This window comes from Periplaneta americana, chromosome 16 (assembly GCF_040183065.1).
Source record: "Periplaneta americana isolate PAMFEO1 chromosome 16, P.americana_PAMFEO1_priV1, whole genome shotgun sequence".
NCBI lineage: Eukaryota > Metazoa > Arthropoda > Insecta > Blattodea > Blattidae > Periplaneta > Periplaneta americana.
In genome coordinates, this window is record NC_091132.1 from 154,876,461 (window position 1) to 154,902,205 (window position 25,745).

Genomic DNA, 25,745 nt, shown 5'->3' on the forward strand with positions numbered 1-25,745 from the left:
GACTCCTGGAAGATAGGTCGATATAGGCTACACATCTGCTTTTGTCACTGAGGTTGATACCCTGTTCGACAGTTTCAATGGTGTCAACATGGTAAGGATCTGCGCTGTAGACTTAGCAGTACCAGCAAACATTTAGAATATTGGAAAAAGGCTGCTCCTATGGTCAGAAACTGGGAATTTTTCAACGAGGAAACCAAACGCCGCATCTCTCCACCACCTTCTCAAGATGGCTGGATCACTAGCATAAATGGTATCCAGCATGTTTGGAAGAGGGTGAGTGAGAATGAGAAGTTTGAGTATCTCGAGACTCTAAGTCTGAATCAGGATCCTCTAGAAAACACATTTGGGGCTATTCGCTTGCACTGCAGTGCCAATGATAACCCAACTGTGGGGCAGTTTGTAAATGCCCTAAAGACTGTTATCATCAATGGACTTGCATTTAGAGGCCTTCATGGCAGTAATTGTGAGCAGGATGATGATCGCACTCTTTTGGACAATTTAAAGTCCTTTCTGAGTGAACCTGATGCTTCAGTCCCTGATCCATCTAGAAGTCAGGACATTGAGACAGCCACCTTCGAAATTCCAGATTATGTCATTCACAATATACAGCAGGAGGTAGATGCTGTTGTAGAGAATAATAATGTGGGAATTTTTCCGGTGTCGTATGTCAGTGGCTTCATTGCCAAGAAGCTCCTTGGTTGGGAATGTGATGCATGCAAGCATTGTCTTGTATCTGAGGAGTTGTTACCATGTCATACATCCATATTTTTTAAAGAACACAGAGCTGGACAACAGTCTTTCGTCTACCCTTCTGTTAAGTTGGTAAAGACTGTTGGATTTTGTGCAGTTCTTTTAAAGAATTGGATGAAAGATCATGCTTACTCAGATAGGATTGAAAGATGTATCACATCTGTTATCAGGGAGGCTACTGATTTTGAATGGATCAGGACCACTGGTTGTTCTCTTCACTACGAACAAATAGTCAATGACATTGTGACAGGAGTCACAAAAATATCTATTCGTTGGTTGTGCAAGAAAACAAACCAGTCTATGGCTAAAGTAGGGCAGATGTCGAAGAAAAAAGTCCAGAATCTGCAGCATAGGTAGATATGAAAGTAATACCACTTCATTTGTCATGTCAGGAGTTGCCTAGACTTTAAACGAACAGCATGCCCATTAACCGTGTAATCAGCTGCAGGTCCTTAGTGCCAAAGTGGCTGGTGGCTAGGTTTCTTCAGGGTTGTTCGATTTCCTTGTCATCATTCCACTATTGCTTATCATCGTTAGTTAATTGGATGTAAGTGAATGTGAAGATTAGTTTGTGGATAAGTTCTGATTAACCTGTGCAGTTGAGTCTGTGAGAAACTAAAGTCAACAATGAATTGAGTCATAAGAGATGGCCATAAGTAATAGTTGTGAGTATAAATGCAAATGCTTGATGGCACCAGTGTTACAACAGTCAACATGGGGCCTAGGAATCCATTGTGGTGTGAATGAAGGTTTACACTTACTTCGGCCCTAAGAGGCATGGTCACTGGTCCTGCACGAGTGAAGGTTCGTACTAACTTCGGGCGCCAGGTGGCCTTTGGCCCAACGTGAGAACCTTGCTGCCAATCTTTCTCTACCACTCCACCACCAATATCTTTCGACTATGCTATATGGCCATCCATATGACATCTTATACAATTGGGCAAAAAGAGCAGTGTTGCTTCTCTGAGAGAAGTCTTCAAAGATTGAATTTACAACTTTTGCTTTATAGTATCACGTCCACACCGAACTCCTTACTTTTGCAAAACTTGAAAGTTTAGATAAGTGGTATTATTTTCGTACAGGCCTTCATTCCAGTTGAGATCAGTTCGCACAGCTCTGAATTGTGTTAGAATTGAATAGTCGCCCAAAATTAGGTTGTAATCAGGACATATGAAATTCTTAAAATTATGAAGAAAACCCCATTGTACTGTACATACTTTTAATTTTTGAAAGCAAGGTTGACATTCAGACTTGTGTGCTGATTTTAATACAAGTACAAGCATTACACATAGCACATCATTAACAACCATTATTCGCGAAAAAGTCAACTTATGAGAAATGAGGGTTACAACGTTATTCTGGGTGACTATTTAATTTACTGACATACTGTTAGCAGTATTTTTTGTATGAATCTTGGTATGGGACATTTACTTTCTGCCTGTAAGTTAAATAACTTACCTCAAAACTTATTTGTATGTTGAAAATCACATATATTTAACTTTATTAAAAACCCATTGAGTGATTAAATATGTAAATAGATTTGATACCTTTCTTTATATGTTAAAAAAAAATAGCGCACTAGATTTTACAATTTCATTAAACAGCACTTCTATGCTATTACTGCTGTATATATAGTATCTGTGTTACTTCACTGCTTTTACTGTAGAACTTCTGTTATGTATAATTTTCATCATATTTCTAGTTTTCTTCATTTAATCTACATATATTTTGTGAAGTAATAAGTATAACAGTATGTGTATGTATTTTGTCTTAATTGTACAACATGCCATATCATTTTCCTTAATATAAGGGTGGATTGGAAAGTAACTCACAATAATTAAAGAAAAAAGTTTAATAGGTAAACGAAAATAAAAAATGCACAAATGAACTACATCTTTTAGCTACTTTTCTACATAAGCGCCAATTTTCTCAACATATTTCTCCCATCGTGGTACCAGTTTCAGTATACTCTGTTCATATAAGTCCATTCTATTGGAGTATAGCCATCTGCGGACAGTTAATTGCACTTCTGCATCGGTTGCAAAGCGATGTCCAGCCAGGAATTTCTTCATGGGACGAAACAGATGAAAGTCCGGTGGTACAAAGCCTGAACTGTATGGTGGATGCTGGAGCATCTCCCAACCAAATATGTTGATTTTCTCAAGAACAGAAGCCACAACATGGGGGCAAGCATTGTCATGAAGTTTTACATCGTCAGCATTAATATTACAGCGTTTTCCATGAAGGGAATGACGCTACTTTACAGCATTTGTATGTAGCCAGCATTCACAGTGGTCCTGTGTTTAGCAACACCATGCATATCCCAGAACATTGTCACAAGCACTTTCTTAGCAGATTGCGTACTTTGAATTTTTTCATTACTGGGGAAGCAGCATGTTTCCACTCCATAGAGGCCTGCTTTGTTTCAGGCGTATAATGGTATGCCCACCAGTGACAGTTCCTTTCAGAAAGTCATGCCCTTCTGAAGCGTAACACGTTACGTAGTCCAAGCATGTCATCATTCGCTGGCCCTTGTTCTTTGGCACCCAGCGGGCACTAACTTTATGAAATTTCAATGTGTCATGCACAACATCATACACAGCACCACATGAAATGTTGAACTGCTGAGAAAAGGTTGCAGTTGGATCTGCTGGTCGTTCAAAATTGACGCCTCAATGCCTGTGACATTTCACTGGGTTGCAGCTGTTCCCGGCCACCCAGAATGTGGCGAATCACACAGGTTCTCGCAGCCGTCTATGAAGAATGAGCACTACCTGGAGATGTTGCTAAGGTCCATACAGTCTTCCCTGTACATGCCACACATGTCCCTTTGAATTTCACTCCTTTAGCCAATAGAAATCGCACAACACTTTGCTGCTCTTCACAAGTTGACGACAGTAACAAGCGCGCCATCTTTGTTGCGTAGTTCATGCTTCTCTTGCTAGAGCTGCACATGCAAAGAAATTGTGTCTGTAGCGAAAACTTCAAACAATATCTCGGTGAAATGTGAACATCCCAGCTGGAATACCAATGCAGAAAAAAATTATTGTGTTTTTTACTTTCCACTCTACCTCGTATATATAATACCAATTCATACATAGGTAAATCAATTATCTAGCAATGTAATCCCTAATTGATCTGTGTAATCGACAATGCACTGTGTATTTCTGATATTAATAGAAGTATGTAAATGTAAAAGAATCACTACGGAGACTCACAGAGTGTGCCCTGTCAGTGCATGAATAAAGTGGCTTTTAAAAGCCAGACGAATGCATAATAATAGTAATAATGATCACTGAGAGTTGTTCCTTATTATTTTGATAATTTAGTAATAATACCTGTACAATATATTTTGTGTTCTTTGTGCTTCTTCCACATTCTTTTATGTTACTTTACAAATAAATATTTCTGGAACACTATTGTGTCTATTGTGTTCATTTGTAACTACGCTTGCTCTGCTCGATCCAAATTGTTCTGTAGAGGAGGAGGCGGCTGTGTGAAATATGAGGGTAGTATGGATGTGTCGAGGGAGATGAGTGAAATTTTGGTTAGATTTCGAGAAAAATGCAATTTGCAGAATTAAAATTATCCGTGACTTTTCATTTTTATGTGGGGCAAGTTTATAACCACCATCTTTCTCAAAATTCATGGTTTAGTTTAGTTTCACAATTACAAACAGATTTTTGTGATGGTAGTCATTCTCGCATTTTACCTTTACTCCATTTCCTGATTCAAATAATATAAGCTTCAACAGATTTCATGCTAAAAAGTTGACATTTTTACAGCATATTCTGACAAGTATGGTTAACAAAACTGCTGAGACTTTTTTTTGGGTAAAGTAAATATTTTCAAAATTAATATGTGAAATATTTAGTCAGACACAAAAATTGAATTAAGATTTTTAACTCTCTGGATTCAAAATTCAAATTATGGATCTGCTGTTAAATTATATGCATGTTCATTTTTTGTCAGACCAGTAACATATTTTGTGGGAATAGATATGTTTTAAAATAGGTGAAAATAAAATAATAATAAACTCTAAAGTTTTCACCTGGTACTGCTGGAACTTACGGACATTAATACTAATAACAAGAGGTTCCTGAATACAGAAATTAAGTCGCTAGCTTAAAAAATGTAGAAGGAAATTTAAATCCCTAAAAGTTCCCTTTCCATTCCTTCCCAAACTGAAATACCAAGCTGAGAACTATTGATTGTTGTTACAGGCAGGTGGGCTGGGAAAGGAGGATAAAATTATAATCAAAATGCAATATAAATAGTTCTGTACATTGTAGTGATTTTTTTTTTCAAATAGACCTTCGCCTTTTACAAGATATATATGCAATATTGTATATTATACAATAAAAAAAAAATAAAATTTGCATTCAAACATTTCCACCAAAAGTGAAATGTTTTAAAAGAAATAATTCATTCTGTACTAGTAAATAGAATGGCTTGGTATAGTAGTGAACGTAGTTACCGACTCAGCAAATAGAGGTGGGTGGTAAAAATGCTGTTACCGTTTTGTTTACAAAAGACTACAGGTGGCTCTACGGTCGTCCTGGCAGCCTATGTTGGCATTGTTTTAGCATTGAGCTGCATATCTATCTGTTATTTGTCTATGGAAGTGTGTGCATCGTCATGGCGGAAGAGACATTATAGCGACTATATTAATTATATTTCCTACGATTTATTGTGTAGTTGTAGTGATAATTCCATTTATATTCTGCAATAAATATTGAAATGTGTCGTGGCTGAGATAAAAGTGTTGATTTCCAGCGCCACAATCCCAGTGATAAACGTGTGAATATTCGTTAGGAGTCCGTTCGAAGTGGCTGTAGAGAAATAAAGATTGACCATAAGAATAAATGAGTTTAGTTTTTTTACTACGTAACACGGAGAACAAAAATTACATGCTACACGTTTTAAATGACATGGTGAATTTTTTTAGTTGGTTACCTTATTTTCATGACTATGTACTAATTAGTGTTGCATTCTGATCTTGTATTCAACAGCTGTTTGTAATAATCATGAAGCTTGAAGCTTCTGTCCTCATACACAGCAAGTTTCCAAACCGATTCGATTGTGCATTAGATTATCATCTATTATCTATTGAGAAACATGATTGTGTGCTATGATGTCATGCCAAAAACGTATTTTAAGAGGAGTACGAGCGATGAGTGATCTAACATATGTGCGAGCATCTTGTGGAAGAGGGAGAGTAATGTACTGCTCTTTTGAACGACCCCTCAAATGGAGCGAGAGTCAAAGAGATAGCTCGCATCAGTGAACTTTTTTGTAAGGAGTGAGCTCTAGAATATTGTCGCATAAATCTGGTTTTTCGTTCCTGAATCCAGGCCATTGAGCTCCATATTGTTGTGGAATAGAGGTCAGTGGTCCATCCGAACCATATGAGTTTCAGCAAAATACTCAATGCAGATATAAGCACATTTACCGGTACAAATACATTTTTCTCGTTTTTCTTTATTAGAAAGAAAAGCAAATGTTGTAATGGGTCCTTCCTTACTTGAGCGGTAATTAGATATATAACCTGGCACACTACACATTAGTCCCATTTTATAAATGATGGCCTATTCCACTTAGAAAAATAAATACCGGTAACTGAATTGTATAATGGTTCAATCTTTATTAATCTACAGCCACATCCAACGGACTCCTAACGAATATTCACACGTTTATCACTGGGATTGTGATGCTGGAAATCAATTTACAACAATTTTATCTCAGCCACGACACATTTCAATTTTTATTGTACAATATAAATGCATTTATCACTACAATGACACAATAATTCTTGTAGTTAACACAGAAACAACTCGGAAATGTAATTAACAGAATAGCAGTTTCACTTCACTTCCACTAGATGACTCTTGAGTTCCAGCAGACGCCAGGCTATAGCGTAGCAGGGATGCCAATATCGGCAAACGAAATGAAACTGTGAGGAATATTACAACAGGTGTGCTAAACGTTAGGAATGTTACCATAGATGTGTAGCACGTTAGGTTAGGTTAGATTAGGTTTTTATATGCGTGTAAGATAATATGAATGGTTACCACAGTTAGCGGCACTGCAATCATTCTCCCACTCCATCTCAAATAACGTCACAAGGACGGAATATGGCCGCCTTCTTCCTTCAAGTACGACGATTTTATATAAGGAATCTATTTAGGGCGGGTTGGGTGGGACCAGAGCTCTCCCGGTGATCACATCGAGTTTCTACTACTCCACACTACAAAACTAAGGTATTTTGAGTGTTTGTTTTTAATTTCCTATACTGGCAGTACAGTAGTAAAAATTCACCATAAAAATTAATGATTTTACTTTTTTTTTTTTTTGCTACATACCACGGAGAACAAAAATTACATACCTATACGTTTTAAATGACATGGTAATTTTTTTTTAGTTGTTTACCGTATTTTCATGACTACCAATTTGCATTCTGAGCTTGTATTCAGCAGCTGTTTATATAATAACCACGAAACTTGAAGCTTCTATCACAGTCTACTATATACAGTCGCGAAGCTTGAGGTGTTTTTTTGCAAATCTCGTGATAAAGCGCTCCAAGCGGTTAGCAACTAGAAACAATAGACTGTCCATGGTCGACTTTGGACTGTGTCGTATTTCTATCGAGTGCTAGCTCGTTGTGTATTTCACATTGATGCTTGTGAAATGTTCGTTATTGGTTGTAATGAAAATGTTAATGGCTAAAATATAATAATTGGAATAATAATATGGGACAAGGAGGAGACGTTTGTAGTGATATAGATTGTAGCAACAGCAAGAGAAAGAGGCCAGAGTTATCCTTTTTCCGATTTCCGAAAGATTCAGAAGGTTCCTAGGTTTCCACAAGAATGCTGTGCAGAAAAAAAAACTCTTAATTTTGAAGTTCTTTGTGACTGTTGGAATACATTATATCCTTAAATTTCACAATGAAATGTTTCAGTCTAACCGAAAGGACATTAGATACCAGTTAAAGTTCTGTCACTTAGGCTGCTAAATTTCCCGAGAAATAAAGGTTAGTTCTACTTTTTTTTTCAGAGGATATATTTTTAATTGTAGCTATTAATTTTGTTATCATTTTTAAGTGTTATTTTACTAAAGACGTAGAAAAAAATTAAGTTTGTTTTAATGAAATTTATTGATCACGTTTTATTTTCAATTCTGGTGGGATTATTATTGCTTAGGCCTACTTTTTTTTTCAAAGGATATGTTTTTAATTATAGCTGTTAATTTTGTTGTTATTTTTATTTGTTGCTTTACTAGAGACGTAGAAAAAGTCTGTTACAATAACATTTATTGATCACGTTTTCTTTCCAATTCTAGTGTGATTATTATTGCTTAACCTCATCCCACTTCGTATACTACGTAAGCATACACTACAAGTACCGGTACACGTAAGTTACTCCATTAATTCATATTTCCATTATTATTGTTGTAAAGGGAAATGCAAATTAATATTTATTGGTTTCGTAGTTAATTATCGCTATAATCTTGAATGAGTGAAGCTATTATAATAAATTTCAGTTCGTTTTGCACAAACAAAAATTATATTAACTTATTTCTTGCAGGTATCTTCGAGTTTATGGTGGAATTTAATATACTTCATTAAAATAATAAATTAACTTTATGCATTTAATATTTCCATAATGGAAGGAAGGTGTTAATTTTTCCAAAAGAACACGACAACAAAAGTGTAACGTATTTTGTCGTCTGCTAGGAGAGATCTGCGATGATGAGGCGATAGTAGCGATCCTAGTGGTGGGCAACTACCCATGTTTGCATTTTTACTACATATTGAGCTTCGCGACTGTATATAATAGACTGTACTTCTATCCGCATACATAGCAACTTTCCAAACCGATTCGAATGTTCATTGGAATATCATCTATTATCTATTGAGAAGCATGATTGTGTGCTATGATGTCATGCCAAAAACGTATTTTAAGAGGAGTCCGAGCGATGAGTGCTCCAACGTATGTGCGAGCATCTTGTAGAAGAGGAAGAGTAATGTACCGCTCTTTTGAACGACCCCTCAAATGGAGCAAGAGTCAAAGGGATAGCTCGCATCAGTGAACGATTCCGACTCATCTAAAGTTGTAACTGTTGTTTGGAACATAGTATTTTTCCGGAACCGGAACTGTTCCGGGAAAAGAATAACTTTGCCACTGCCATCGTGATCTAATACAGGCCGTAAGGCAGACCACGTGACTCGCTTAACAGCTGATCGCGAAAGGCGGTCTTTCAACCATATGACTTAGTTGCAGTGCATGAAGAATAACATATATTTCTCTGAAATGCAGTGTAATTGCGTCAGTAAAATTTTAAACAGTGATTGTGAGACACTTGAGACACAATTTACTTGCAATTTAAGGTATAATATTATTTTTGGTGTGAAAATTACGTGGTTGCAGGCAAAGTTCGTATGTGTAATACCTGCCTTTATTTCGATTAAATATTGCGCCCTTATGTGGTTTAAGTGAAATTTTGGTCTTATAAACAGTAGGCTAAATATGTGTAATAATATATACCTGAAAGTGAAACATTGACTGGCATGTAAAGTAAGTTGTGATTAGGCCTAAGTGCAGCGTTACCGATGTTACTCTTGTCTAATCCATTATTGTTAGTTTACCGTATTTGTCTTATTAAATTTAAAATATTGCGCCCTTTTTATTTGTGAATAACCTACATTATACGAGTAAATAATACGACGTTTGATAATATACACAATTTGAACTAAAATCGAGATACATATAGTATATTACGAAAAATTATACCCTATAGTTTTCATTACTGTTACAGTATCTAGAATTGTAATTAGTTGGAATAAAGCACTCATGCTTCATTACGAAATTCTTGCACATTCATTTATGCACGTTTCAACAATTTTCAGTTGCATCGCACGTATATTTTAATGTGTTGAAGTTATAGGTTGTGTTTATTCTATCAGTACTTGCCTTATTTCCATATTCGCAATTATGCATTATAATTAAGCATAACGCTACGTATAACTCATAAATGCAATTTGTCTACACTTCAATTGTATTTATTCGTTTCAGACGGTACTCCAGTCTGAAGTCTGATTAGTTTAATATGTTACTAGGGCTAAACTAGCGCTGAGGTAGTTCCCTTTGTATTCATACATCTTGCATATACAAATTAGTTCGGTTCGTTCAGGATTTTAATATGCCTTGCTTATAGGATCAAATGCATCTCCACAAAAAATAAATTCAACTGTTTTCAGTTCAGAAATTACCGGAACTATACCTCAGCGCTACTAAGTAATATGACGTATGTACATTTCATAGGAGGGACTGTGGTGAATTGTCTACCTATAAGTAAGGACGGTAACCGTGTTCTGAAGTTTATCCTAAAAATATATTCTTCTTTATTAAATCTCAAAACCGTTTTCGTTCTCAACTTAAGCCTAAAATGTTGACGCAGATAGGTTATATTAACATGGTAAATTCCCTTCACATAAAAATAACACAGTTTTTATTTATTATTCCTGCCACATTATGCAACACATTAATGGAACTTATGCACATATTACATTGAATAAAAATTTAATTGTATTATTTATTTGTTCCCTACTATACTGGGTTGTAATGAATTGTAATTATCTAACCTACCAGATTAACACACAACTGTACATACACTAATTTCATAGGAGGGACTGTGGTAAATTTTGTACAAGTAAGGAAGGTAGATGTGCTAAATTAAAATCACAATATAAATAATTCTTCTTTATTAAATCTCAAAATAGCTTCCATTCCAAACTTAAAATGTTGATGCAACCAGGTTATGTTACCATGTAAAACTCCGTTCACATTAAAATAACACAGTTTTGTAATTATTTCTGCAACATATTATGCAATAAGAAGTGTGAAGGGGTCTTATACACACATTACATTAAATAAAATTGAGCGCCGACACGCATTAAAGTAATATATTTCACTCAGCTCCGTATACTCAAATAGAAAAGCCCGACTCATCGAGTGACGTCACACAACCTGCATTACGGCCTGGTCTAGATCACGATGGCAGTGACTTTGCCCATCACTAGTACGAAGTAAATGTGCTACATATTTAAGGTTTTTTTTTGTAAGGAGCGTGCTCTAAAATATTGCCGCCACATTCACAGCAGCATAGATCTGGTGTTTCGTTCCTGAATCCAGGCCATTGAGCTCCATATTGTTGTAGAATAGAGGTCAGTGGTCCATCCGAACTATATGAGTTTCAGCAAAATACGCAATGCACATCACACAAGCGGAATGTCTACGGAACGGCAGTCGCGCGTTGGCCGTACCATTTTGAGGCCACACGAGCGGATGAAGGACGGACGGAAGGTTTTGAGGTATACAGTCGCCATAGACGCTAATCGAGCAGTACTAGTGTACTTCGAAATGCAATTATTGATAAGAAAAGTAAAGATGAAGACATTGAGTACATCCAACAGTCAACATTTCTTTATTACAAGGAACTTTTCCATGTGTTGTTTAACTAGTTGCGCAAGGAGGAATCAGTTTATTTTAATTAACTTCAAAATGACATTTCCCAGCTTAGATGAATTTTATTGTATCATATTCTGAAAAATGCCTTCAGAAGGAATATATTAACGTAAGACTGGCTATACCTACAATAGAATATATATATAATTTTAATGTACCGAAGTACATATGATGTTTCCATGCAGATATTCTGCGTCATCATACGATGTAAGAGTAATGGAATGGAGAAAAATTCTCTCCGGAGCCGGGATTTGAACCCGGGTTTTCAGCTCTACGTGCTGATGCTTTATCCACTAAGCCACACTGGATACCACCCCGCCGTCAGACAGAATCGTCTCAGATTAAGCTCCAACTCTTGGGTTCCCTCTAGTGGCCGTCGGATCCCGGCCAACTAGTCACTCAAAATGAGTGCACCTCAGCACATGTGTGGACTTCGGTCCTACGTTCATAGACATCTATGACGTAGTGCAGAGGGCGGCCACTAAAGGGAACCCAAGAGTTGGAGCTTAATCTGAGACGATTCTGTCCGACGCCGGCGTGGTATCCGGTGTGGCTTAGTGGATAAAGCATCAGCACGTAGAGCTGAAAATCCGGGTTCAAATCCCGGCGCCGGAGAGAATTTTTCTCCATTCCATTACTCTTACAACCTACAATAGAATGCTTTCTATAACATATATGACAAATTAATGTCAATAGTTGTATGCATGTAATTGTTGAAATGAATAAGTAACAAGTGTATTTAATTTCATATTCACTTTGGAGAAAATATATTTCTGTACATATATTACCATACTTTAGTAGAAGGGTATAGTTCATGTATTTAGTTAGTAAAAGTTTTGTGTTCAATTGTATCGTTTTTGTGCGTTTAGTTTAGATAGTTTGTGTGTTTAGGCTGTACAATTTATGTGTGCAATTTGAATAGGTTTTTGTGTAGTTAGTTTGTGTGTGAGTTAAGACTATGTATGTGTTCAGTTTGTGTAATTTTTTTCTTTTCTTTTTATCGTGTGTTTAGTGTGGATATTTATGTGTTCAGATTATAATTTGTGTGTTTAGTTTGCATAGTTTTTTTGTGGATGTGTAGTTTGCATAATTTATGTGTTTAGTATGTATAGTTTTTCGTGTTTAGTTGGTATAATTGTTTATGTGTTTAGTTTGTAAGTGTATAGTGTAAGCTCTCTTGGACTGGCTCCCCAAGTGTAGTAGACCTTCAGCTCACCCTACACTCCTGTAGGAGGCCGTTGCCCTTATGAGATTTCAGGCTTTTCGTATTTCGTAGTAGAAGGGGATTAGAAGGAATTATCAATAATAAATAGAGTACTGGAATGAACTATGTTAAGGTTACCGTTTGTTTTATTTTCAGAAACTGAAATGTTATCAGTGTTATCACTTTTTATTAAAAACTACATAGAGAAATTAATGAAGTAAAAGGTAATGTCATAAATTAAAATAATTTATGTATTATTGTATAGGCTTATGCGAGAAATATTTGACAAGGACTGTTTATTAACACATTTCCTTTCTGCGTCAGAATGTTTCCTGAAAGTGAGAAACAGTACAGAACAAATTTCATACCATGCTGAACATTTTTTGTTTCTGTCGTTGTACTCTTCATTTTGAATGTCCTAAATATATAGCCTTTTCTCATTCTCGATCACCTCAACGTCAACTTTCTCTACATCACAATGTGCACTGTACCACTACAAATTAAAAAAAATTGCAACAGCCAGTACTACAATACAGGTGTGATATGTCGACTGTCACTCAAGCAGACGTTACAGAGGGTTTTCTTGGGGTACTCCCGTTTCTCTCTATCATTCCACCAACACTCTCCACTTTCCCCTCATCTATCATCTGCAATAGTAAAAGGGCTTACGGATTTCCGATGCTGATATAGGAAGGGTTTGGGGCTCAGATAGGATGCCTATCTGTCAGCCGACAATGACAGGAAGGGCTTGGGACTCCGGCCCCTGAGACTTATCAGGCTACTTGTCTGTGAAATGGGACCTAGCTCTATTAGGGGCTGATGCAGAATGACCCACCTGTCAGCATCAGATTCACGAATGTCACTCAGGTCAGGTGTCAGATTTGGACGATCGTCGCATATAGGCCTATAGACACAAAAAGGGCCAAAGCATACCTAAGGTATCGAGTCCTGCTCTCGTAAAAGCCAAGATATGTCGTCTGGACACTCGCCGCCAAACTGCCGCGTCCGCTCGTGTGATTGATACTATATAATTCAACAGCCCAAAGCGAACTTGCGGCCATCGTGCGGTGTCCGTTCCGCTATGGGCGATGCAGCTGGCATGCGGAGACGTTCCGCTGCCGCAGACTGTCCGTCCTGTGTGAACTGCTACATTTAAATTAGTGTGCCATAGAATATGGTGCGACCGCCGCGCGGCTGCCGTTCCGCATACATTCCGCTCGTGTGAACCGGGACATAAGCACATTTACCGGGTTCAAAATCCATTTTTCTCGTTTTTCTTTATTAGAAGGAAAAGCAAATGTTGTAATGTGTCCTTCCTTATTTGAGCGGTAATTAAACATATAACTTGGCACACTACACATTAGTCCCATTTTATAAATGATGGCCTATACCACTTACAAAAATAAATACCGGTAACTGAATTGCATAATGTTACAGAAGTTCAAATTGTTCACACAACCTAAAAATCCTTGAAAGCCATAACTTCTCAAACTACAATGCAATGATAGTACAAACGTTGCAATACAAAAATATAATGCTCTAATAACGGTTAACGTTAATTACATTTTTTTTAATCATTGATGAACACGCTTAATGCATACTTATAAATTACAATATTACGCTGTCGTAATAGAGATTTCCATAGTTTATGTGTTTACCAAAAGCACGCGTTGTGTGATGATCTGTCAACAGAATCAGGTCGGAACTTTTTTTTTTCGTTTCTAAGTTTTTTTCTGTTTATCTTATTTCTGTTATCTGATTTCCTTAAATTAGTACGTACACAACACCTATACCCGAGGCGGGACTCGAACCCACAACCCTTCAGACCAAGCGATAAAGCCATGCTGTGCCTCTACCGCTTGCGCCATCCAGGCTGGCACTTCAAGACAACTGCGATAAGGCCCAGTTGTATTACACTAGCCTGCGAATTTCAACTTTGTGTTTGTTGCCTAACTACGTAATGTGATTTTATATAATGTCGATGTGCTGAATCCGAATTTTTAATCCGTTGGCTTCTATCATGTCAGGTTTGTGTGCAAAATCACTTTAAATGTATTTTATAATTAGGTCAATTTCATTACAAACTTTTTCATTTCACTTTTTTATTTAAAATTCAAAAACCATATTGAAAAGACACAACTTACTGAAATTATGCGTATGTTTGTTCATACATTTCACTAGAGTGTTTTTGCTTTGTTTTGTCTTATTTACTTCACTATTGGATGTATAAATTAGCACAATATATGACAAAAAATTACACCACTTGCTTCTTAGTTGAGAAAGTCCTCCTATTCCTCTTACTTTTATGTTTCTCTTCAGGTATTTCACGCTTTAACGTCCAACCATAATCATCAAGCATACTGATGCTCCCAAGTCCCTGGTACCTTCTTTCGAACTCCTGCAGATCCTTGTGAAACCGTTCATCTTACTCTTAGCTGAAAAATCCTAGATTTTCGGCGAAATAATCTAGCTGAGAAAACAAAATTTTGATACTCATGTTACAACCAAATTCCTTGTATGCTTCAAGCATGTTAACCACAATGTTTCGGTAATTAGGATCCTTGTTGCCAAGAAATTTTAAAACAACTTCACAAAACACCATCCATGCTGATTTCTCCTTTTCATCCATACTGTTTTTAAATGCTGCACCAGACATGTTTTCTTATGTCAGGACCATTAAATATATATATCTTATTTGAATTTGCTTCAGATAGTAGTTGAAATTTTTCACATATGTACTTAAAACAGCCTCCTTCCTTATTTAAAGCTTTTACAAGCTGTTTCATTAAAGCCAAGCTTGATGTGGAGAGATGGCAGCACAACTTTAGAAGAACTCATAAGCCTTTGGCGCACAACATTCTTACAACCGACTTCCAAATTTTGTCATGGCTAGTCTTTCATAGTCCAGTGATCAACTCGTGCCCTACTATCCCACAGGCAAAGAATGCATGGACATGTGGTAAAACCAGATTGTTGACCCAGCAACACCGTAAAAACTTTGAAATCATCACAAACTTGCCAGTTGTGTTCCTATAGTCTAGTCGCAATAACAGCAGTTGCAAATTTGTGTATGATTTTTTGAGGATCACTGAATAGGCAACGGGCACTGAACCAGAAATGTTTCCGTTATGAAGGAGGAAATCCTTTAAACTTCGCTTGGAAGCATCAATGGACAGTCTCCATTCACTTAGGTCATAGTTTGGAAGTCCAAGTTTTAGCATAAATTCTTTCACATTACTGCAATATACAAGATTATCATCTTCAGAGAAAAAGTACTTAAACCTATTTCACGTTTTCATTACCAATAGAATGATAATTGTTTAAGATTTTCTGGTCGCACAGGGATTGGTACATTAGGCACAGGTAAAATGGCTGACCGAACAACTGAATACACGATTTGATTTTTATGTTTAGAATCGTACCCCTTCACATCACACAAACAGAAGCAGCAGTCATTACTATGGTTCTACTGCTCTCTCCAAACCATAGGTACTCCAAAAGATAGCAACGGTCTTCTCCAATTGATCAAATGACGAAGTTCTTCAGTGCATACTCTGCATACTTTGTGTAGTGCCCAAACTTTACTTTGGTCTCCAAGTTTGATTCCAAAATAGGCATGGTATGACTTTTTCACAAAATCTGTAATATTACACCTCTGCTTAGGCAATGTGTATGTCCTACATAAGTTATATAACAAAAGTGGTCTGAATTATTTAGACATTCTGGATGCAACATGATAAATACTTTCTTACTGAACTAAAAACTTTCAACTTTTTACTTCACAATAAAGCTTCAAACTGATTTCGTTTCGTTTCCAGATGAAACGCAGACTAATGAAATGTGAGAGAAACTAGACGAGTTGAGTTTAGTCTCTCACCAAGGAGTGGCTGACATTTCTATCTTTCACAAATAAAAATAATGACAAGGCTGCACGTTATTTCGCCCTAACTTCCTTATGTGCTTGCACCCCCTATCTGCTAAGAAACATCCAGTGTCCTTGGTTTTCAATATAAACACCATAAAATATGTTGAATACATTTGCTTTCATATCCTAACATACCAAACCGACATATGTTAAAGTATTACATTTTAAATAATTACGCTATAAATTGTCGTAATATATTATAAGAAAATTAAAATAACAAAAAAATGATACGTGATAGGAACTTTTTGGCTTTGAATTTGATTTCAGCATGCTAAAAATACTCTAAAAACATTAAAACTTTAGAGGCAGGAATTTCATCGCAGACTAGTCCTATCGGTACTTTGTGCGGCACACTATCGGATGGTATAGAGAATCTCTGTTATTCTGCTACTTTTGGTAATAAAAATAACCAAACTATGACGTTGCTGTGTATCAGTTGTATTGTTATACCCGATGCATGTATTGATTATTAGTCAGGAATTTACACACGACTTACAAACGAGCTATTCATGGTGTAAGTATAAGACAGTTAAATGTCTGTATAAGAGTTTTTATTAGTAAGACCGTAAGTATATATTTCAAGGCAGTTTGGTGGGACCAATTCGATTTTGCATATCAGTCATTACAACCTTACTGAAAAATGAGATTGGATTCTCGGGTTCATAAGTTAGGTCTCTGACATAGGAGACTAATGACCGAGATAGTCATCTCTTCATTATTTACTCACTTTTCCAGGAAGACATTTTCGATCTGAACAGAGTTCAGCAGGAACAGAAAGTGGAAGATCTTCAGAGGAGGAGGAACAGTTTGCCAGTGTTTCAGAGGTGAGTGTAGTGTGCAGTACCATCCATTGCGTCATTTCGCATCTGAATCAAGTATTGTTAGGATCACTAATATTTTCCTCATTTGACCTTATATTCAGTATGCGAACGTGGCTCCAGTTTCCTTAATTTCAGTACCACATCCTCCCACACATCTAGGACTGGTGAGTAATATTTTAACAAATTTATGGTGCAGAAATCATGATTGGAAACTGCTACAAGGAAGAAGTCTTTTACAGCTGTTAAAACATATAACCACCAAAACCCAATTTAACTATGTAATAGAAATGTGGATTTCAATTCTTAAGAAAGACTGGAGATATAACAGTCCTCCCGGCAGACATAGATAATGCTGCGGTTGTTCTTAACACCAAGGCCCAGTTTCTTCAACCTTTGTTAAATTATAACAGTGTGTTATTCCATTTTAACTGTAAACTTAACAATTGAAGCATTTCTTCAACTACTGTTAGTACTAACAGGCCGTTAAAAACCTATATCTTAATTTAACTAACCAAGTCCACACCTGTGGAGTAACGGTCAGCTCGTCTGGCTGCGAAACCAGGTGGCCCGGGTTCGAATCCCGGTCGGGGCAAGTTACCTGGTTGAGGTTTTTTCCGGGGTTTTCCCTCAACCCAATACGAGCAAATGTTGGGTAACTTTCGGTGCTGGACCCCGGACTCATTTCACCGGCATTATCACCTTCATATCATTCAGACGCTAAATAACCTAGATGTTGATACAGCGTCGTAAGATAACCCAATAAAAAAATAATAAATTAACTAACCAATTTCATGCAGTTAAATCATTTAACTCTCTGTTAGCATAGAAGTACCGGTATCCAATATGGCTAGTGCGGTAGATGCTGAACTTCTATATGTTGATTATTTAGGAAATGATATCCATAAATACATAAACAGAGGAGATGATTTCTATTATTTGACAGACCATAAGTTCATACAAAGGTATAGGCTATTTTCTGCCAAGCCTCATTTTTCGCTTTCAACTGAGATCCGTTTGTTTGTTTATTCTCATTAATTGGTTTATACTACGAAATAATTTCCAGCAGAAGGTTTCTTTCGAACGAAGAGATATTAGTCCCATGATTTCTTTTTGTTCCAGTGTTTTCCATTTCATAACAGCAATACCAATATGCCGCTCCAGGCTATTGTGAAACAGACGAGGAAAGCAGCAGAAATCTAACCTGAGAGAATAGAAAGACTTCTATCCTCTCTGAATCAAATAATGGAAACAAGCGAGAATCGCAATTGTCAGAGTTCAGAAAACAGAAGTGAGCCTTTACTTGGTCATAGATTATGGTTAAACTCTAGATCCTCTGGTCCTAACATAGAGTTAACAAACAATATGTTAAAATGTGAAATGTAAAGTTGAAGAAACGTAATATTTTAACAGCAATTCATACTTTTAACTTACAGTTAATTAACGCTATGTTAGGTGGATTTTAACAAAGGTTGAAGAAACCGGGCCCAAGTGTAGGTAATGTCGAAAAAGTACCTAATATTTTAACAAACCCCACTTACAAACAAATATACAAAGATCTTATCAAAAAGTAGAAAGAAAAACCATCTTTCTGATACAAGAGTTCAAGGTACCAGATGACACTACTAAAGAAATGAGACAGATTAGGCGCAAATAGGTCTATAAGGATTGTTCAATTAGTAAACTTAAATATGGAAGATTCATTAGGCAGCATTTATAATAAAGTCATCTAACAGGAGCGTTTGAATGAAGTAATATTATTTCTACCTACATTAACATTGTTATATATACAGTATTTCGCGTGTTATATATTACAGTACCTGGTTAACTAGTTTCAGCCTGCTATTGCCCATCTTCAGAACTGGTTGGTGTTGATCTTGGCGCCTTCTGTTTGTGCTTTCTGTGGGGGGGGGGTGTTTGTGTAGTGTAGTGTGGAGTCAAATAGTTTCTTGAATGAGGTTGCAGTCTTGTGTGTGATTTTGTATGTTAGTGTGATGTATTTTTTGTGTTCTTATGTTTGTGTTGTATTCTTATGCTTTTTTAGTTTTGTGTTTTGTCTTTCTTATTATGTTGTCTATTATGTTAGGGTTGTATCCATTTTCTTGTGCTATGTATTTGACTGTGTTTAGCTCTTCCTTGTAGTCTTCTTGGCTCATAAGTATGTTGAGTAATCTGTTTGTGTTGTTTTGGGTGATTGGATGTGTTGTGTATGTGTGTTGTTGTTGTTGTGGGTTTTCTGTAGATTTTGAATATGTGTTTGTTGTCGACTTTTGTTATTGTGATGTCTAGAAAATTTATGGATTTGTTGCTTTCAATTTCTAATGTGTATTGTAGCTTTGCGTCATGTATTGTGGGTCCCTATCACCACGGCATGGCGCGTCCTCAGGTTGCGGAAGGAGACAGCCTTCAGATATGGAGGGTAGCTGCGAATATATTCAATAAGCAGTCGTGGTCAGCCGATAAGGGGTGGTCCTCCAGCTTGGGCGTTGAGCGAAGTGCTAACAACCTATCACCGTAAAAATCAGCTTGTTACCAATCCATACAAAAGGCTCGGAATGGGATTGATTCTCTGGCACGACCACAGCAAAGGATTAAGATTATGAGATTTGGTACATGGAACTAACTAGTCTTTATAGAACACAATATATAGAATAGACTTCGTGGGAGTAAAAGAGGTTAGGTTAGACGGGAATGGGATATCACAAATAGGAGATTACTTGTTTTATGGGGAAGGAAACAATAATCACCAATTAGAAACAGGATTCTTTGTTCACAAAAGAATAAAATCAGCAGTAAAAAAGGTGGAATTGATCAGTGACAGGTTATCATATTTAGTACTTCAGGATAAATGGTGTGATATCATAGTTATAAATGCTCACGCCCCTACAGAAGAGAAAGACGACCATGCAAATGACAGCTTCTATGAGGAATTGGAACATACTTTTATGTAGATATCACATAACAATTTTATTGGGATATTTCAACGCTAAAGTAGGACGGGAGGATATTTTTAAACCAACTATTGTAAAAGAGAGCCTACACGTAACTAGTAGTGAGAATGGAGTTAGGTTAGTCAACTTTGCGACATCAAAAAATTTAATTGTCAAAAGTACAACATTCCCCCATAAGGATATACTTAAATATACTGTTCTCCAACCAAGAGATTAGCCGTGAAAGGAATGTGCTTACTATTGCATCATCTATTGGAGCGAAGTAGATAAATAATATTACCGTTATAATGTCAGTTTAAAAAACATGCGCGTTCATGCATATGTTATTTCCTGTATGGAGGGATTAAAAGACCAGGAGATTAACCGTGATCTAGTTTTGTAACTAGGGTAGTATACGTATGTGTGTATCAGTGGTATCGTTTGTGCTTTGAGAATTAGCCAATGGAGATGCGTGTACCCAAGTGTGTGACCTTATGACAATATTCATTCACAACATTACCCCGCTGCCTCTCATTCCCCTGAGACTTTCTCCTGGTTGGAGTACATTACTTGGACTTCTCCTGATGAATTGACACACAACCAAATAGATCACATCTTGATAGATAAACGGAGACATACTAGTATAGTGGACATTCGAACTTTCAGGGAGACAGACTGTAATTCTGACCATTACTTGGTAATTGGAGAATTAAGAGAAAGACTATCAGTAGCCAAGCGAGTAGAGCAACAAGTTAATATTAGTAAATTCAATATTCTGAAATTAAAGACGAGGAAACTAAGCAACGTTATCAGGTCGAAATTTCAAATAGTTCGCTCCTTCAGCAACTTCCAACGAAGTTGAGAAAGAGTTAGATGTTAATAGCATGTGGGAAAATATCAGAGATAGTATCCAAATTGCTGCTGAGCAGAATCAAAATAAGAAAATAAGAAATAAGAAAAAGAAACCGTGGTTTGATGAAGATTGTTGCATGGTAATAGAAAGAAGGAAACAGGCAAAATTGAATTTGTTACAGGATCCAGTCGAGGAGAATAGAGATAATTATTTCAATGAAAGACGGGAAGCAAGTCGTTCACTTATAAATAAAAAGAGAGGCTACTTGAAGGAAAAACTGAATGAGGTAGAAAAAAATAGTAAAAATAAAAATATTTGAGATTTATATAAGGGTATGAAGGAATTTAAGAACGGATATCATGCAAGGATGAACGTGATCAACGATGAGAATGGTGACTTCCTTGCAGACTCTCATTCAATCCTGAACAGATGGGAAAACTATTTTGGACAGCTACTAAATGTACATAGACCAGATAGAAATGATCGGGACGAAATACAAATAAAACTGCTGAGCCATTTATACCAGAACCCACACTATCAGAAGTCGAAATTGCGATAGAAAATCTGAAAAAAGTACAAGTCTCCAGATATCGATCAAATTCCAACAGAATTAATACAAGAGGGTGGAAGCGCATTATCTAGCGAACTTTTTACTTGTACTTGCTATTTGGCAAAAGGAAATTGTACCAGATCAATGGAAGGAGTCCATAATTGTACCTATTTTTAGGAAGAGGGACAAGACTGTGGTAACTTTCGAGGAATATCACTTTTGTTGACGTCGTACAAAATTTTGTCCAATATTCTTTTGAGAAGATAAACTTCATAAGTAGGTGAAATTATTGGGAATCACCAGTATAGTTTTAGGCGTAATAGATCGACTATTGATCAGATTTTTTATATTCGACAGATATTTGAAAAAAAAAAAAAGGAGTATAAGGGTACAGTACATCAATTATTCATGGATTTCAAACAGGCATACGAGTCGATTAAAAGAGAAGTTTTACATGATATTCTTATTGAATTTGGTATTCCCAACAAACTGGTAAGATTAATTAAAATATGTCTCAGTGAAACTTACAGCAGAGTCCGTATAGGCCAATTTCTATCTTATGCTTTTCCAATTCACTGCGGGCTAAAGCAAGAAGATGCACTATCACCTTTACTTTTTAACTTCTCTCTAGAATATTCCATTAGGAAAGTTCAGGATAACAGACAGGATTTGGAATTGAACGGGTTACATCAGCTTCATGTCTATGCAGATGACGTGAATATATTAGCAGAAAATTCACAAACGATTAGGAAAAACACGGGAATTAAACTTGAAGCAAGTAAACCGTTAGGTTTGGATGTAAATCCCGAACAGACAAAGTGTATGATTACGTCTCGTGACCAGAATATTGTAAAAAAATGGAAATACAACAATTGGAGATTTATTCTTCGAAAAGGCTGAAAAATTCAAATATCTTGGAGCATCAGTAACAAATATAAATGACACACGGCAGGAAATTAAACGCAGAATAAATTTGGGAAATGCCTGTTATTATTCGGTTGAGAAGCATTTGTCATATAGTCTGCTGTCAAAAAATCTGAAAGTAAGAATTTATAAAACAGTTATATTACCAGTTGTTCTGTATGGTTATGAAACTTGGACTCTTACTTTGAGAGAGGAACAGAGATTAAGGGTATTTAAGAATAAGGTTCTTCGGAAAATATATGGGGCTAAGAGGGATGAAGTAACTGGAGAATGGAGAAAGTTACACAATGCTGAACTGCACGCATTGTCGAACCAGAAATGTATATAGAGTGTTAGTTGAGAGATCGGAGAGAAAAAGACTTTTGGGGAGGCCGAGAGTGGATGAGAGGATAATTAAAATGGATTTGAGGGAGGTAGGATATGATGATAGAGACTGAATTAATCTTGCACAGCATAGGGACAGATGGCTGGCTTATGTGAGGGCGGGAATGAACCTACGGGTTCCTTAAAAGCCTTTTGTAAGTGAGGGTAGCTTTGGGTGTATTTTGTTTATGTGTCGATGTAGATTTTGAATTTGTCTTTTGTTTCGTTTGTATGGTATTAGCAAAGTCTAATACATACAGTCAAGCTCAATACGTAGGGAATATGCATCCATAGATAGTTGCTAACCCCTAGGATCGCTCGCTACTATTGCCTCTTCACAGACATTGCGAAATAGTACCGGCACAGTCTATTGTTCCTAGTACCCTCACAACTCAAACTTCGTGACTGTATATACTAGAATGTGGTGTTAGTAAGCGGTCTACGTATCTGTGTCAATATATGATGTTGTGTGCGTATTTGTTGTCTTTGTTTAGTGTATTATCTCTTCTATGTTGTTTAGGAGGAATATTTCTGCTAGTATGCTGAAAATGGGTGATCCCATGGTAGGCCTTCGGTTTGAGTGAAATATTTGTTATTGTACGTGAAGTAGTTTTATTTTTTGATGTCAGTAATGTGGAAGATTTCATCAATGTGTTCTTGTTGTGTGTTGTTGTTTTTGAGCACCTGTTCCAGTATCTGTAGTATATCTTTTATGGGTATGTTTGTGTATAGATTGGTTATGTCAAAAGTTGCTAATGTTGTGCTGTGTGGGATATGTTTGTCTTTTACATATTCCGAAGTCATATAGTGTTAAAGTTGTTTAATCAAGATGTATAAGTTAACGTTGTACTAAATTTAACGGTCTTAATATCATTTTTCCTTTATTTATAAACTTCATAGCTAATAAGGTTAAACTACTAAAATAAACAATATAATTCATGAAGCAAAACATGAAATCAACACCGGTACATAATATTCAAGATATACGGAACTGTTACAATATCACTTATTACATACTTGTCTTAAAATCAGCATAGTCTTGGTCTTCTTTAGTCTCATCACCCTCTCCATAGATTTCGCCAGATTTATTGGCCGGAGATATTAGCAATTAAGACCTACGGAGAACGCCGGAGGAACTAGTAGTCCTGCAAGTAAATAGGAGGAAATGGAATTGAATACTGGTAGGACATAGCCTGAGGAAAGGGAATGCATAGTGCTGGATATTCTCAAATGTAACCCACAAAGGAGTCGTCACAGAGGCAGACCTAGGAAGATTTAGAGGAGAAGAATAGCAGAGTGAGAGGCTAGGAAATTCCAGACAGACCTAAACTTACTGGACAAAAATAGTGGAAAGTGGAGAAGACTTGTCGCGGTCCTAAATTCTTGTGGGACACAGGAATTGATTGAATTTGTAAGTAAATTTGTTGCATATATGTAATATTTTAGCTATCATAAAGCAAGTGTTCGCATTTTAAATTCTGAAGAGTAGGGCGTATGGAGTAAACGTGCTAGATTTAACTCAGTTTTTCTCATCGTCTCTCTTAAAAGCTTCATGGCCGACACGAAAGCGTATCTCTGGAGCAGTGAACTCTGAGAAGTCTCCACATTCACGGCATCATTGATCTGTTTTGTTTGTTTGAGTCCAAGATGAGGCAATAATGATTTCACTTTAGGTGGCGGACAGTTCCATAATTGTTTCGTAGGATTGCAATAATATTGTTGGAGAGGTAAGTTGTAATTTTTATACCTTATTTTATTTCAAGAAGTGCAGTTCGGTGGCTCCTTTGAACACCCACTTACAGATTTATGACTTCCTACACAAACACCTCTGAAATTCCATCCTGTCCCCTAGTCCCAACATTGCACAGTTGTCACAATCCTGATCACCTTCGAAATTATGCAGTGAAACTGACGGGATTCTTGGAATTCGGAAAAGATGCGGCAACTCTGCCTCCACGTGGATTTGACGGGCACCTGTCAATTCTTCTGAACGAGGGTTGTGATTGGTTACTAACAAGAGAAGACAAGATTTCCGTCACAGTAAGGAAGACATTTATTTATGACAACCAATTAAGTAGGGGGCAGTAGAAGGTGTGTCGGCAAAGTCCTTTCTATGAAACTGCACTCCATGAAAAAAAATAGAGTACACCTCTAACGTGCATAAAAAAAACATAAACTTCATACTGCAATATAATATTAGTATAATATTATTGAAGAAAATATTGGACATAATACTGCCGACATTAACACACACACACACACACACACACACACACACACACACACATATATATATATATATATATATATATATGTATGAGCGGCCGGGTAGCTCAGTTGCTAGAGCAGCAGGCTACGGACTGGAAGGTCCGGGGTTCGATCCCAGGTGGTGGCAGGATTTTTTCTCGTCGCCAAACTTTCAGAATGACCCTGAGGTTCACTCAGCCACCGGGTCTTTCCCGGGGGTAAAAGGCGGCCAGAGCGTGGTGCCGACCACACCACCTCATTCTACTGTGTGTTCATTTCAAAGTGTGTCATGACGTCACTGTTGTTGGGTCACCGATTTGAAGCGAGTTTCAGTTTATATGTTAGAGAAGTTGCCTATTATTTAAGGCGTTCTTCAATCTGAAGTTGAGAATGTGTACGGTATTACTTGAACGTCGTAGCAACAGATGGCGGTCTGTACGGTCTGTGTGCTACCATAACCTCTTTCGAACTGTGTTTTGCGCCGGCAAGTCGTACGCAGGGTATTTGTTATCATCGGTTGCGTATGGTAACATTCCACAACACAAATCAAATGCTCCGTGTCCATGTTGACCGTCGAAGTTAATGTCAACAAATACGTAAGTAATCGTCTTAACCCTCTCCCCATATCTCGACAGTACGTATTTCCAAACAGTTC

General features: G+C 36.9%; 2 protein-coding genes and 1 long non-coding RNA gene across 6 annotated transcripts in view; 2 read left to right on the top strand and 1 right to left on the bottom strand.

The window, feature by feature from the left end:
* The window catches only part of LOC138691484 (zinc finger protein 235-like), a 63,880-nt gene extending 59,711 nt beyond the window's left edge, over positions 1 to 4,169 (top strand). The window contains exon 8 of the mRNA XM_069813451.1: positions 1 to 4,169. The gene's annotated coding sequence lies outside the window, so the exon portion shown is untranslated.
* On the bottom strand, positions 3,638 to 24,379 carry LOC138691488 (uncharacterized). Its single transcript, XR_011329883.1, has 3 exons — positions 24,178 to 24,379; positions 23,861 to 23,988; positions 3,638 to 3,769 (listed from the first exon to the last, which is right to left on the bottom strand). It is a non-coding gene; the product is annotated as an uncharacterized lncRNA (long non-coding RNA).
* The window catches only part of LOC138691482 (zinc finger protein 678-like), a 27,608-nt gene continuing 12,337 nt past the window's right edge, over positions 10,475 to 25,745 (top strand). Inside the window, exon 1 of one of the 4 annotated variants that reach the window (XM_069813446.1) lies at positions 10,475 to 11,385. The gene's annotated coding sequence lies outside the window, so the exon portion shown is untranslated. Of the gene's footprint in view, positions 11,386 to 17,138; positions 17,230 to 24,459; positions 24,571 to 24,766; positions 24,884 to 25,745 lie in introns of those variants that run through there. The other 3 variants (XM_069813445.1, XM_069813443.1, XM_069813444.1) reach the window with 3 other exon arrangements.